Genomic DNA, 13,027 nt, shown 5'->3' with positions numbered 1-13,027 from the left:
ACCAAACCAAGAAACAAATTCTCCAGTGATAACAAATGCTAAAAACTGTACTAAAAGAACCCCCCAAAACAAAAACGGACAGTCAGAACCCTAGGACAAATGGCAAAAGCAAAGTTATACAGGCAAACTCACACAAAGAAGCATACATGTACACACTCACAAAAAGAGAAAAAGGGAAAAGATATATATATAAAAATTAAAAAAGGAAGAGAGCAACCAAATCAATAAACAAATCTACCAATGGTAATAAGATTTAAATACTCAACTAAGGTAAACATAAAACCAGAAACAAATTAGATGCAGAAAGCAGACCCCAAGTCTACAGTTGCAACCAAAGTCCACTGCCTCAATTTTGGGATGATTCGTTGTCTATTCAGGTCTTCCACCGTTGCAGGGTACATCAAGTTGACTGTGGCAATCTAATCCGCTGCTCCTGAGGCTGCAGAGTTATTTCCCTTTCTCTTCTTTGTTCGCACAGCTCTTGGGCTTCAGCTTTGGATTTGGCCCCGCCTCTGCCTGTAGGTCACCTGAGGGCATCTGTTCCACACCCAGACAAGGCGGGTTGAAAGGAGTGGCTGATTAGGGGGCTCTGGCTCACTCAGGCCAGGGGGAGGGATGGGTATGGAATGCGGGGCAAGCCTGTGCCGGCAGAGTCCAGCGTGATGTTGCAACAGCCTGAGGTGCGCCGTGTGTTCTCCTGGGGAAGTTGTCCCTGGATCACAGGACCTTGGCAGTGGCGGGCTGCACAGGCTCCCGGGAGGGGAGGTGTGGATAGTGACCTGTGCTTGCACACAGGCTTCTTGGTGGCAGCAGCAGCAGCCTTAGTGTTTCATGCGCGTGTCTGGGGTCCGTGTTGATAGCCGTGGCTCACGCCTGTCTCTGGAGCTCATTTAGGTGGTGCTCTGAATCCCCTCTCCTCACGCACCCTGAAACAATGGCCTTTTGCTTCTTAGGCAGGTCCGGAGTTTTTCCCGGACTCCCTCCCGGCTAGCTGTGGCTCACTAGCCCCCGTCAGGCTGTGTTCGCACAGCCAACCCCAGTCCTCTCTCTGGTATCTGACCTCTGAAGCCAGAGCCTCAGCTCCCAGCCCCCTCCCGCCCTGGCAGGTGAACACACAAGCCTCTCGAGCTGGTGAGTGCTGGTCGGCACCGATCCTCTGTGCGGGAATCTCTCCGCTTTGCACTCTACGCCCCTATTGCTGCGCTCTCCTCCGTGGCTCCAAAGCTTTCCTGCCACCACCCCTGTCTCCGCCAGTGAAGGGGCTTCCTAGTGTGTGGAAACTTTTCCTCCTTCACAGCTCCCTCCCAGTGGTGCAGGTCCCATCCCTATTCTTTTGTCTCTGTTTTTCCTTTTTTCTTTTGTCCTACCCAGGTACGTGGGGAGTTTCTTGCCTTTTGGGAAGTCTGAGGTCTTCTGCCAGCATTCAGTAGGTGTTCTGTAGGAGTTGTTCCACATGTAGATGAAGTTTTGATGTATTTGTGGGGAGGAAGGGGATCTCCACATCTCACTCCTCTGCCATCTTGAAGGCACCCCTCTCCTATCTCTTTTAAGGGTTGTGCTTTCCTGTATGTTTTCTTCTTATTTAGGTTGCTCTTTCTTGTCTCCTTTTCAAAAATCAACTTACGCTTCATAGTACTGTGTACCCCCCAACTTCTTTTCAAGCAGATAAATATTGCCACCCTTTCTCTTTGTCTCTTTGATCATCTGCCTGTCTTAGTCTGTCATTCTCTTTCTTTCTGTGTCACACACACACACACACACACACACTCTCTCTCTTTCTCTTTTTCTCCACATATATACCACACGACAAATACGCACATACAACTGATGAACATATTGTTTTAATGTATAGGCAGTATGTTTACATAGAATTTGTCCCTTGCTTTAGGAACTTCGAAACTCACGAAACAAAGAGCCCCATATTTGATACAGGAAAGAGAGTCCAGGATTACTTACCCTCATTCTCAGATCTGGCATCCGGACAATCAGGTCATCGTATGCTGAGAATGCCAAGATGCCCAGGACAGCACAAGTGGGAATTCTTTTAGATGCCCTGTTGTGTACTCCTGTCTGTGGTTAGAACTTAGCTCTTTCAATCATTACTTGCCTGTGGATCAAGTGTCCTGTGACTTGTGACAGCTGTGGTGTTGGATGAGATGAGGCATTATGTGTAATAATTCAATGGCTGTGTGTCTACATTTTCAATATAGAAAGCTACTAAACTAAAGTCACCTTTTCTATCATTTAAAAATATTTGGATAGCCTAAGATTCACATTTTGCTTTCTACCAGGAGACAATACAGTCAATTTTTACATGTTGTTCTTCTTGGTTATTATGAATAATTTATGTCTTTATTCCTGACACTATTTGGCTGTTCTAGAAATAACCAGTGCCACCAGTTAGGACACAAAATCAGTCACTGCTGACTTCCTGTCCTTTCTGTGTTCCTGTCCTGCATGTGTTCATGCAGCAGCAGGGTAGGGCATTTGAAATGCATTTGCTTGAGCACATTTAGATAATGTATGGTAAAGGTGACAGGATTCTTTTTGTGTGTGTGCCAATTTATACATTAGCGTCTCTTAAGTGTCAGCTTAAAAATTTCATAAAGCAGTAACACTGATTCAAAATGTTTGTTTAGGGGCTTCGCAGTGGTTGAGAGTCCACCTGCTGATGCAGGGAACACGGGTTTGTGCCCCGGTCTGGGAAGATCCCACATGCTGCAGAGCGGGTAGGCCCGTGAGCCATGGCCGCTGAGCCTGTGCGTCCGGAGCCTGTGCTCCGCAACGGGAGAGGCCACAACAGTGAGAGGCCTGCGTACCACAAAAAAAAAAAAAAAAAAGTTTGTTTAGGCTTGTTCAGGACTCTGAGTGCTTACAGCCCCAAATCACATTCTTGTCCTTCTTTAAACCGACAACATTTAAAAGTTTGCTGTAATAGCTCTATCTTATTGTAGTAAACAATAATAAATTTCTTTAGGGCTATATTCTTCTATAAGGCAAATAATGAAAATGTGTAAATATGTAAAAGAATCCAGATCCATGGAAACATTTGCAAGTATACATATTTTAAAAATGTTTCAATCGTATTAGTTTCTACATCCTTTGAACATGTTGGAGACATGCATTGTACCTTGTTTTCTTTTCCTCCAAAATGCTTTTTCAGAATTTATGGCATTTTTCTCATCCAGCTGAGGCTCCTGAGAAGTCTTAATTTCTTGTGGAATTTATATCTTACGGACTAATAAAAAGAATTCTTCTGGTGAGCTTTAATTTTACTGTCTACTCTTAATGCATTTATTCATTCTTTCATCTAATAGGATTGAAGCCTTTTAAAAAATCCACCACCAACAAAATGAAACAAAATACATTGGCAGTGGTCATACTGAAGACAGGGAAATCGTTAGGAATCTGTTTCTGTAATAGAAGCGAGGAATGACGAGGATCTGAAAGTTAGCGGCAGTAGGAATGGAGAAAAGAGGTTGGATATGAGGAATATTAAGGGGGTAGAAGCAAAGGTTTGTGGGGTCGGGGAGCAGAGTCAATTCCCAGGTTTTCATCTCAGGCAGCTGGCTGTGGTGTCATTCACTAGGAGAGGAGAAGGGGGATGGAAGCATATTTATTGGTGATGGTGAGCTCTGTTTGGAATATGGCGAATTGGAGGTTCCTGCAGGACAAACAAGTAGAGAGGTGCAGTCCTTGGTTACACATTCAGGTATGACGCCCAGGAGTTGAGTTTGGGCAGGAAACACAGATCTGGGAGTCATCAGTAAGTAGCTGGTAGTTAAAGCTATGCAACCAAACTCAGGGACAAAGAGAAGGACAGGAATGACCCCACGTGCTCAGTAGTGATGGGGCACATAGAAGAAGAGAAACCAGGAGGGATCCAGAGTGGGGTGGTCAGAGGGGGAGGAGGGTGTGAGAGAACAAGCAGTGTCCAGTGGAGTCAAAGCCTGCAGAAAAGGAAGGGAGGTGGCATAGGAGATGTCTGTGACTTTAGGAACAGAGTTTATTGGTGACTCTGTTGAGGGCAGATGGTGGAAGCCAGCGGCTCAGTGAATGTGAGGTGGGGGTCTGGGGACCCGGCTTCCAACTAACCTCTGAAGGTCATGAGATGGGTCAACAGGTTTGAGATGGGCTGTTTAGTTTCCAGCGGGAGAGACTTGAGTACATTCTCTGCCCCATGTTCTCCAGGAGTCTATGATGCTGACAGACCGTTTTGGCCACGGTTGCTCAGAAGCAGTCTCAGTTCTGCTCCTCTTGTCGGGTGGAAGGCTTTGCTGTTTAGGTCTCTTTCCCAACTCACCAGATGGCTCCCGGCCCTCCCAGCCTCCCTGTCTTGGATGTGCTTCCTGTCCACTGTCACAGGCAAGGGGCTCACTGTGCCCCTGCTGCTGCTGCCCCTGCCACCTGGCAGTCAGGCCTCACCTGTGCCACATTCAGTATCCCCTCTAGAACCATATTTTCTCCTCACCCACTTGTGCCCACGTGGGTCTCAGGACTCTGAGTCCCAGGAAGAGCCCAGCATGGTCCCATAAGTAGCCAGGTGGCCAGTATGACGACAGGTACTATGGGGTGGGACTTCCCACAACCCAACTGCTGGGCGTCAGGTGCATTACAAGGGCGCTGAGGCATTGACTATGTAGCAGCTGGGGCAGGTGTGGGGAGGTGCTGCCTCAGCCTAGCAGCCCTCTCATTTCCCCAGGGTGTCCCTCAAACCTCTCCATTTCCTTTGTGAGCTGGGCTGTGGGAAGCACTGCCCTGCAGGGCTCCACCTTCAGCACACTGGTTGTCTTTTTGCCAGTCGGCTTCCTGAAGGGTATTTACAACACCTGTCACGACACTCGGGTCTCAGTGATGCCTCTGGCTTCTTTGATTTGCCCTGGCATACTGGGAAGGCCTATTTAACCTCGCCTGGCTTTTGTGTGGGAAGGAACCCTTCTGAGGAAACAGCTACTGAAGAATATCTTCCTAGCCATAACTCAGAGCCCCTCTGCTGTCTTCTCTGCTTCCCTTTTGTTGTTATCTGGATGACAGGGATAATCTGGCCCCTGCCCACATCAAATGCTATCTGGGGCTGGGAACAAGCCTCAAAACATGTTTTAAATCCTTTCTTTCCCTTCATCTCCCCCAAGTCTGCCCACTGTGCACACACTTGACTTGTTTTACACCAGCAGCAATCAATTGTGAGTGACAGTGACCCTCCTGAAGGTAGCTGACTCTGCCCCCACGGGCCAAGACATCACACCTGTGTCTGATTAGACTTCGCATTACCCCGTGTAAACATGCGGTGCGTGAAAGCAGCCTTCTCTTGTGCACTTGCAGGGGAAGCTTTCCAGAACTCTCAATGCGGGGCTCGACTTTGCTCCTGCTGATCTCCTGCCTGGGATGTTTCCCCCTTCCTTGCCACCACTGACTCAGTATAAATCTTGTCTTACAGGGGAGACAGACATCCAGGGAGGGGAGGTCATCCTGGCTTTATTTCCTTGAAGAACCTAACTGTTAAAGGGAGTCTTCTTTGTTAACTGCTTGAGCTGCCATTACAAAGTACCACACACTGTATGGCTTAAACCACAGAGATTTATTTTCTCACAGTTGTGAGGGTGCCAGTGAGGCTGGTTTTTCCTGAGGCCTCTCTCCTTGGCTTGCAGATGCCACCTTCTTGCTGTGTCCCCACATGGCCTTTTCTGTGCGTGGAGTGACACAGGTATGGGGAGGGAGGGAGAGAGTTTTCTTTCCCCTCTTATAAGTCCACAAATCCTACTGGATTAAGGTCTACTTTACGACCTCCTTTAACCTTAATTACCTCTTTAAATGTTGCCATCTCCAAATACAGTCACATTGGGGATTAGGGCTTCAGCATACGAATCTTAGGGGAACACAATTCAGTTCATAACATTCTATCTTTAACACACTCTGTTTTTCTGCATTCTCTCTAGTACTTGGGTATTGCATTAATTTCCTATGACTGCTTTAACAAATTACTACAAACCTGGTGGCTTAAAACAACAGTAATTTATTCTCTCACAGATCAAGAGGCCAGAAGTCCAGAATCAGTATCATTGGGTTGAAATCAAGCTGTCAGCGGGACCTCACACCCTCTGAAAGCTCTCAACTCTAAGGCAGAATCTGTTCCTTGTCTCTTCCAGCTTTTGGTGCCTAATAGCATTCCTTGACTTGTGCCCGCATCACACCAGTCTCTGCCCCTGTAGTCGCTTTGTTTCCTCCTCTTCTGTGTATCAGATTTTCCTTTTCCTTTCTCTTATGAGGACAACTGAGATTGCATTTAGGGACAACCTGGATAATCAAGGATAACACCCCATCTCAAGATCATTAATTTACTCATATCTGTAAAGATCCTTATTCCAAATAAGGTAACATTTTCAGGTTCCAGGGACTAGGACCTGATATCTTTGGGGGCCATTATTCAGCCTACCACAGGTATATTGTTCATATACTATCATTTCATATTTTGGTAGTGGAGTCAACCTGTGTAGGGAAGTCTTGTTGGAAGGGCAGGAGACTTAGGGATGTCTTTCTTGGGCATGTCCAAGCAGTCTCAACCCCCAAGCCATCCTCCAGGCAGCTGGTTCTGTCCTTTCCCATGGCCTTCTCCTAGGACCTGAAGGGTGGTCTGGAGGCTGGGAAGCTGAGGAGTCTCCCTGGAGAGAAAATGCTTGGATGATTAGGGGTGGGAAGAAAGAAGAGCATCTTCTATGCATTCCTACTTCATGGCTGGTTAGAGGGGTGGGCACCTCACTCCTGGAAGCCATTTCATTTGCAATACTTTTACTTCTAGTTAGAGCAATCTCCAGGCTGGGGTCTTGGGTAGTAAGCCCCTGCTTCCCCTCCTCTTACACAACAGGGTCTGCCCCTCTTCTGTGTTCCCCTGTCATGACATATTTTTTTCCTCTGGATTACTTAAAGCACCTGATCAATTTTCAATGTGCTTATGAAGTCCAGAGAGGCAACTGTTTTGAAAATTAGCAATTTTAATCAACAGTGAAAGCACAACTTTGCTTTTTTTTTTAAAAAAAAAGGAGGAGGGTTACTGCAGAGTGAATTTTCAAAAACAGTGCTTTATTTGGTCACAGGACCCATGGTCCACTACGAGGATGGGAGAACTTTATTGGATGCTAATCTAACATCTAAGATAGTATTCATCTGCTCTTGTTTCTTGCCATTTATGGTGAAAAATCTGAAGCCAGAGCAGCACAAATGTTTTGTCTCTAGTCCCATCCCAATTTCATTTTCTTGCAATGAGAGGAGGGATTAGAAGATAATTAGCAATGTTCTTCCCTGATATGTCCGAACGTTACTGCTTACTCTGAAAAATTCAATATGTAATGTGAATGTTGTTTCAGGCTTTTCAAAGTTTCATGTGTTTCTGGGGGCATTGCTAATGGTTTACCTTAGAATGCAGGAAAACTGTTATAAAGGAGACTTCAGAATAAAAGCATAATACCCTCTAGGAAACCACGTCACTAAAATGCCATTGCTAAGGGGTGGCAAGGGAGAGGCAGAGGGAAGCTTAGACAGTGATTTAGAAATATCAACATTTGGCGTTAAGGCATTAATGCCTCTATGCCTGGTGGCCTGTAGGGCGAATGGAACCATGTCAATCACTGAGAGCTTTATATTAATGTTCTCTTGCACTATCTAATTTACATTGATTCAAAATTAGATTTAATTACAATGTTTGCATTTACTCCTCCGGCACCAAGGACATCAGCCAACTATAACCTATATTATCACCTCCAGTGAAGGCCGCATTAGTGACAGGTAAATCTTTTAGAAAAACCTGTTTCCTCACCCCCTCTTTTTTGGGGTCCTGGGCAAAATAATGCATTACATGACCTCACTCTTCATGCTTTTCCTGGTCTTGCTTAATTCTCCTTTGTCTCCCTTGCCCCAGTCCAGTTGCTAGAGGCTTGTGCTCCTAGAATAGACATCTGATAAGTGAGTTCATATCCTGTTGTTGATGGCTTTAGGATGCCGATAGCCCTGGGAGTGTTTTAAGGGGACTCCATGCCTAGCATAATGCTTTATCCAAAGGAACCAATCTCCAATGGTAGATATTCTGGCTCTGGGGCAGCTACATAGAGGAGAAATTTTTTTGAGCAGTTTTGTCTTTCCAGGGTCACTCAGATTCTGCCCATTTCGCTTACAAACAAGGCTGCTCATGGGTATGGGGACAACATCCTTTGGAGATTTTAATACACATTTCTGGTGACTCCTATTAAAGATGGAATTTTCCATGGAAGCAGTACCTCAAGGGTCTCTGTTCAAGACCCAAATGTAATGGAAGGATCTTTCCACTTCTCACTGTGGGCATTTGTGGTGTAAATGCTGGGGACTTCCCGCTGTGCTGAGATGACCATTTTTCTGATGTATCTCGTAGGGTTAAGGGCTTGTGCTAGGAGAGAATTTGGTCTTTCCTGAGGGGTACATGGCCCAGAAGTCACCCCTGGGAAGATGCACGTTCTGAGACAGGAAACCAGGGTTTGGAAGTCCGGACTTCCGTCTCTCTGGGCTTCAGTTTTGTGAATTTGGACTTCAAGGAGCTGGAGAGCACTTCAGGGGCTGTTTGCTTCTACTCCATTTAGTTGGTTTTTCTACTCAGCCCAACTCTTCAGTGACATTTGGACTTTTCCTTGCTGTTTTCCAAGGCACTTTCTCCCCTAATCTTGGGGCTGCTCAGTCAGAAATTACAACCCAGCCTGCAAAAAGATGAGTTGAGAGGGAGAGTGAGGAAACTCCCCAGAGGAACTGCTGGTGGGATAGCTGCCCAAGTGTGTTCAGTCCAGGGGCCGGAATATGAACTTGTTTCACCTGGTGCTGTTTCAGGAGAAACTTTGCCCCCTTACTTTTTTTTTTTTTTGTCTACAGCATGGGGGATCCTAGTTCCCCGACCAGGGATCAAACCTGTGCCCCCTGCAGTGAAAGCGTGGAGTCTTAACCACTGGACTGCCAGGGAAGTCCTACCCCTCTCACTTCTTTCATCGTAAATGACTTTCCCTGACATCCAACAGCCTCAGTGTCTGCCTTCAGGTTATAGTGCAGGCACTGACTGGCGTGAGCTTTCACAAGTTGGTGGCTTACTGGATACAAATTTCTAACCCTGGGAACCACCTGTTCAGCAGTCTTAGATTCCAGTCTTTTCTTAGTCCATGGGGAGAGACTTCTCAGGCATGGACCCAATCCTTTCAAGCACGGAACTGAGCATTTTCTGTTTCAGTCCCTGTTTCTGAACCATTTTGAGTAGAAACCCTGCTAGGATGTAGTGTAGTCTTTTGTTTGCTCAAAACCTTCTTCATCTTGAGTGTGCCCCTCCCCCTAAAAAAGAAAAAAATCTCACCAGTCCCTCGAGGCCCCATTTGGGTCCTGCTCTTCCATGGAGCCATCCCAGGTCCTTCCTCCCCAGAACTCAAAGTTCTGTTTTCCCAGTGATTTGGCAACAAATCACACACATGCCTGATGACTTACTCCAATAATCATTTAATGGTGAGCATGATACCCACTTCACGTATTCAGCCTCATTAATTTTGATGTCTGGCAGACATCTCTGTCTTCACGATGAGTCTCTGAAAATATTAACTCTATTCTGCTTAGTGGCTTTGATTTGGGCAGGTTTCTAAAATCTGTCACCTGTGGCAATCTGCTTCCCATGAAGGAAATTTGGCTGACCTTCAAAGGATGAAGATTATTGACCTCCCTTAGAAGCCAATGGAAGTGAATTCACTGTCAGAGTTTTTAAAGTAAAAATGGAAGATAATTAAATGCAGCACAGTAGTTGTAAAACAGATCTCATTGTGTTGTATATCACTTCATAAAATAAGCATATTTCCCATTCTTCAACATGACTTTCTTTGCACCATTTACCACAGAATAATGATTCCCTGACAACTCAAGTAAGAAATTTTTAGGCCTACTTTTTAATAAGCACTTGCTCTAAGGTGAAAATTAAACATTCTCAGACAGAAGCCTGGCTGGATGAAATGGTGTGCCATCAGAATAAAGCATGTGACGTTCCAGGTATCGTCAGGTGAAACAAACGTGTCTTAAAAATCTACAAGGGAGACCATCTTCTTTAGAAAATAAATGTATTGCTTAGCCAGAACCAACACATTGAATATGTGTGAGTATAGTTTTGAGTATTTGTGACGTTCTTGAGTCCCATACAGTCAAACAAACCAGAAGCCTACCCGTCTGGGTCAATGGTAGCTTATCACTTGGCATCTGTAAACTTCTTTTATTTTGCTGGATCTGACCCAAAAGTATGGGTGGAGACACAGGGCAGCACCCAATAACCCTATTTATATGGCTTACTGACTTGTGTAAGAAAGAGTTCATTCATTCATATTGTCTGGTGGACTCATTCTAAAGTCTGAGAATTCTCTTTATTAGACCTGCTAAATTTGGGAGTAGGTTGGGAACATAATTTCCAAAGGAGAAACTCTTATTGGAGAGAAACCATCATGTTGACTTGTTCTATTGTGTTGACATATTTCACAGTAAAATTGAGTCTCATCAGGCTCCACATTAAGAGGATCAGAACCATCGCCTAATGTATAACTTTCTTTCCTCTGTTTTACAATATTTATCAAGTTAATTCATGGACTCATGAACTTCCTCCATGCCATGACTTCAAGTGTTTTTGTGGGGACACTTGAGAAAAAACGGTAACTTTCAGTGACATAAAAAAGGAATAGACCGTGACTCTGGAAACCTGAGTTCTCTTATGTTCAGCCAGTTTAGTCATTTGTTTGTGACTCTGAGTCACTGAAATGTGATAACTAATGGCGTTACACTTATGAAGAGCTGAGTACCTTGATATTTTGATCTTTTTCAGTAGGTGATTTTAGGTAGAAATTATCTATCTTATCCTTTGTTAGGACTCACTGCAAAGGGAAAAGACTACCCACAAGAACCTTGACTGCTACACCAAGGGTCTCTACTTATATAAATTGCATGGTCTCTTTTCTGGTTGTTGGGTCACAGGTGGCTCGCATTCTGAATTTGCAAGTAAAGTGCATCTCGGTAAATTAGGTTAAAAGTGGCAGAACGGTCACAGGCTGAGAACATCAATTCAGCTCTCAGCAGGTGCAAGCTGGAAGAGCCTTTTTGCAGGAGAAAGCTTCCACCAGGTCTGCACCTGCTCCCTAGAGAAGGAACCAAGTATTAGAAGGGCTGCCACAGGAGAAATGACTCAACAATATCGTTCATAAGCCGGATGTGGCTGTGTCCTTTCTAACAGGGGCATGTTTGTTGCCATCTCAATGATATCTAACCTAATGGGAGGGACTGTTTGTGAAAGGGCTCAGAGGAAGTCTAATGGGTAATACCTAAAAGGATGCATTATTGCTTAGATTCTATCAAACAAACCTGATACTGGCAGAGCTGTTCTCCCTATTCACAGAGGGAGCAGAGGAAATGCACAGATGTTCCTCATCATTTCACCTAACAGTTTAATCTTTTCCTTGAGGTCATGCTGCAGATGAAGAGTAAAATGATAATATGATCAACAAAAGTTAAGATGGGGAATGTGTTGAAAGAGTCTGATTTAAAATGATGAGATACATCAGACTCTTCTTCATTGTCAAGATTTAGAAGAGGCTATTTGGAACTGTGAACTGTAAGTGGGTGTCTCGCAGAAAAAGAACACTGGAAAATTGTGGGACAGAAATACAACCGGGGAATTAAGGCAGGAACTCAGTGCTCTAAGGGAGCTTGTTGCCTCTTTCTACTTCAAGTCATCCTAACTGCGTTTCATCCACAGCTCAGATTATTTCAGCTAACCAGATGATGGAATTGCAGCATCTCCAGACACGGTGAGAATATCACTGAAACGTTTGGATGAGGCAGTCATTTCAGGGATACATTCTTTTTTTTAATATAAATTAATACATTTATTTTTGGCTGCGTTGGGTCTTCATTGCTGCGCACGGGCTTTCTCTAGTTGCGGCAAGCGGGGGCTACTCTTCGTTGTGGTGCATGGGCTTCTCATTGCGGTGGCTTCTCGTTGCAGAGCACAGGCTCTAGGCACATGGGCTTCAGTAGTTGTGGCAGGCGGGCTCAGTAGTTGTGGCTCACGGGCTCTAGAGCGCAGGCTCAGTAGTTGTGGCGCACAGGCTTAGTTGCTCCGCAGCATGTGGGATGTTCCTGGACCAGGACTCGAACCCGTGTCCCCTGCATTGGCAGGTGGATTCTTAACCACTGCACCACCAGGGAAGTCCCAGGGGTATATTTCAAGGAGAAATGAAAGTTTTTGCGTGCAAGTGTTTGTCTTTGAGGGGGAAGGGGTGTTGACAACAGGATCAGAATCGGTGTGTTCATTTCCTGTTCCTGTTTCCTTAACCAACATCCTCAGGGCATCTCTGTCTTCTTGGGGGCAAGGTGCTCTGCTGCCCTCCTTTTTGGCCTCCTTAATCTTGTCTGTATGGCACCTGCTGCATGGAAGCATCTATCCTGTAGGGACAGGGCTGGGGTTGCACGAGTTTGCCGTGTTAAAGTAAGGGAGGAGATTCACAGAAATGAGTTTTTGAGAAGTTGGCATCAGTGCTGACTTAAAAAAAAAAAATTCTCATCTCACATGTTCATTTTTACTAAAATTGAGGGGCCTTATTTTTAGAATCTCAAACCTTTGGGCAATAATCAAAATTACTGAGTGGGTGGAAATCACCTCTTACCTTATTTTCAAGGCTCATGTACACTTTACAGAAGCAATTTTTCTAGCCCTGGACTTGAAGAAAATATAATTACTGTCTTATGTTTTTGTTTATTACTATAACCAAGCAAGTTGATTTTAACATTTACTCTTTATTGTGTTGTATGAAGTACCTATGTAATGCAAGTATGTACTGTACTAAAATACCCATATTTCCAAATAACATTATGTGGTGTAGCCCACAGTCTCTGCAGAAGCATTGTGAGTAACCTGTGCCTTTACACTTTACAATCCATTGTTGGCTGATGTGAAAAGTATGATAACAGATGAAGAAAAAAAAAATAAAGCTAAGTATGAATACAT

General features: G+C 44.8%; 1 protein-coding gene across 1 annotated transcript in view; it reads left to right on the top strand.

The window, feature by feature from the left end:
* The window catches only part of LOC307196044 (uncharacterized protein), a gene marked incomplete at its 3' end in the record, with an annotated part of 305,233 nt that overhangs the window by 172,137 nt on the left and 120,069 nt on the right, over positions 1-13,027 (top strand). The gene's annotated exons all lie outside the window — the stretch shown is intronic.

Source organism: Stenella coeruleoalba, assembly GCF_951394435.1.
Source record: "Stenella coeruleoalba genome assembly, chromosome: 13".
In the NCBI taxonomy this organism is placed as follows: domain Eukaryota; kingdom Metazoa; phylum Chordata; class Mammalia; order Artiodactyla; family Delphinidae; genus Stenella; species Stenella coeruleoalba.
Note: the sequence above shows the minus strand (reverse complement) of the source record. Positions and strands in the feature narration are given on the sequence as shown.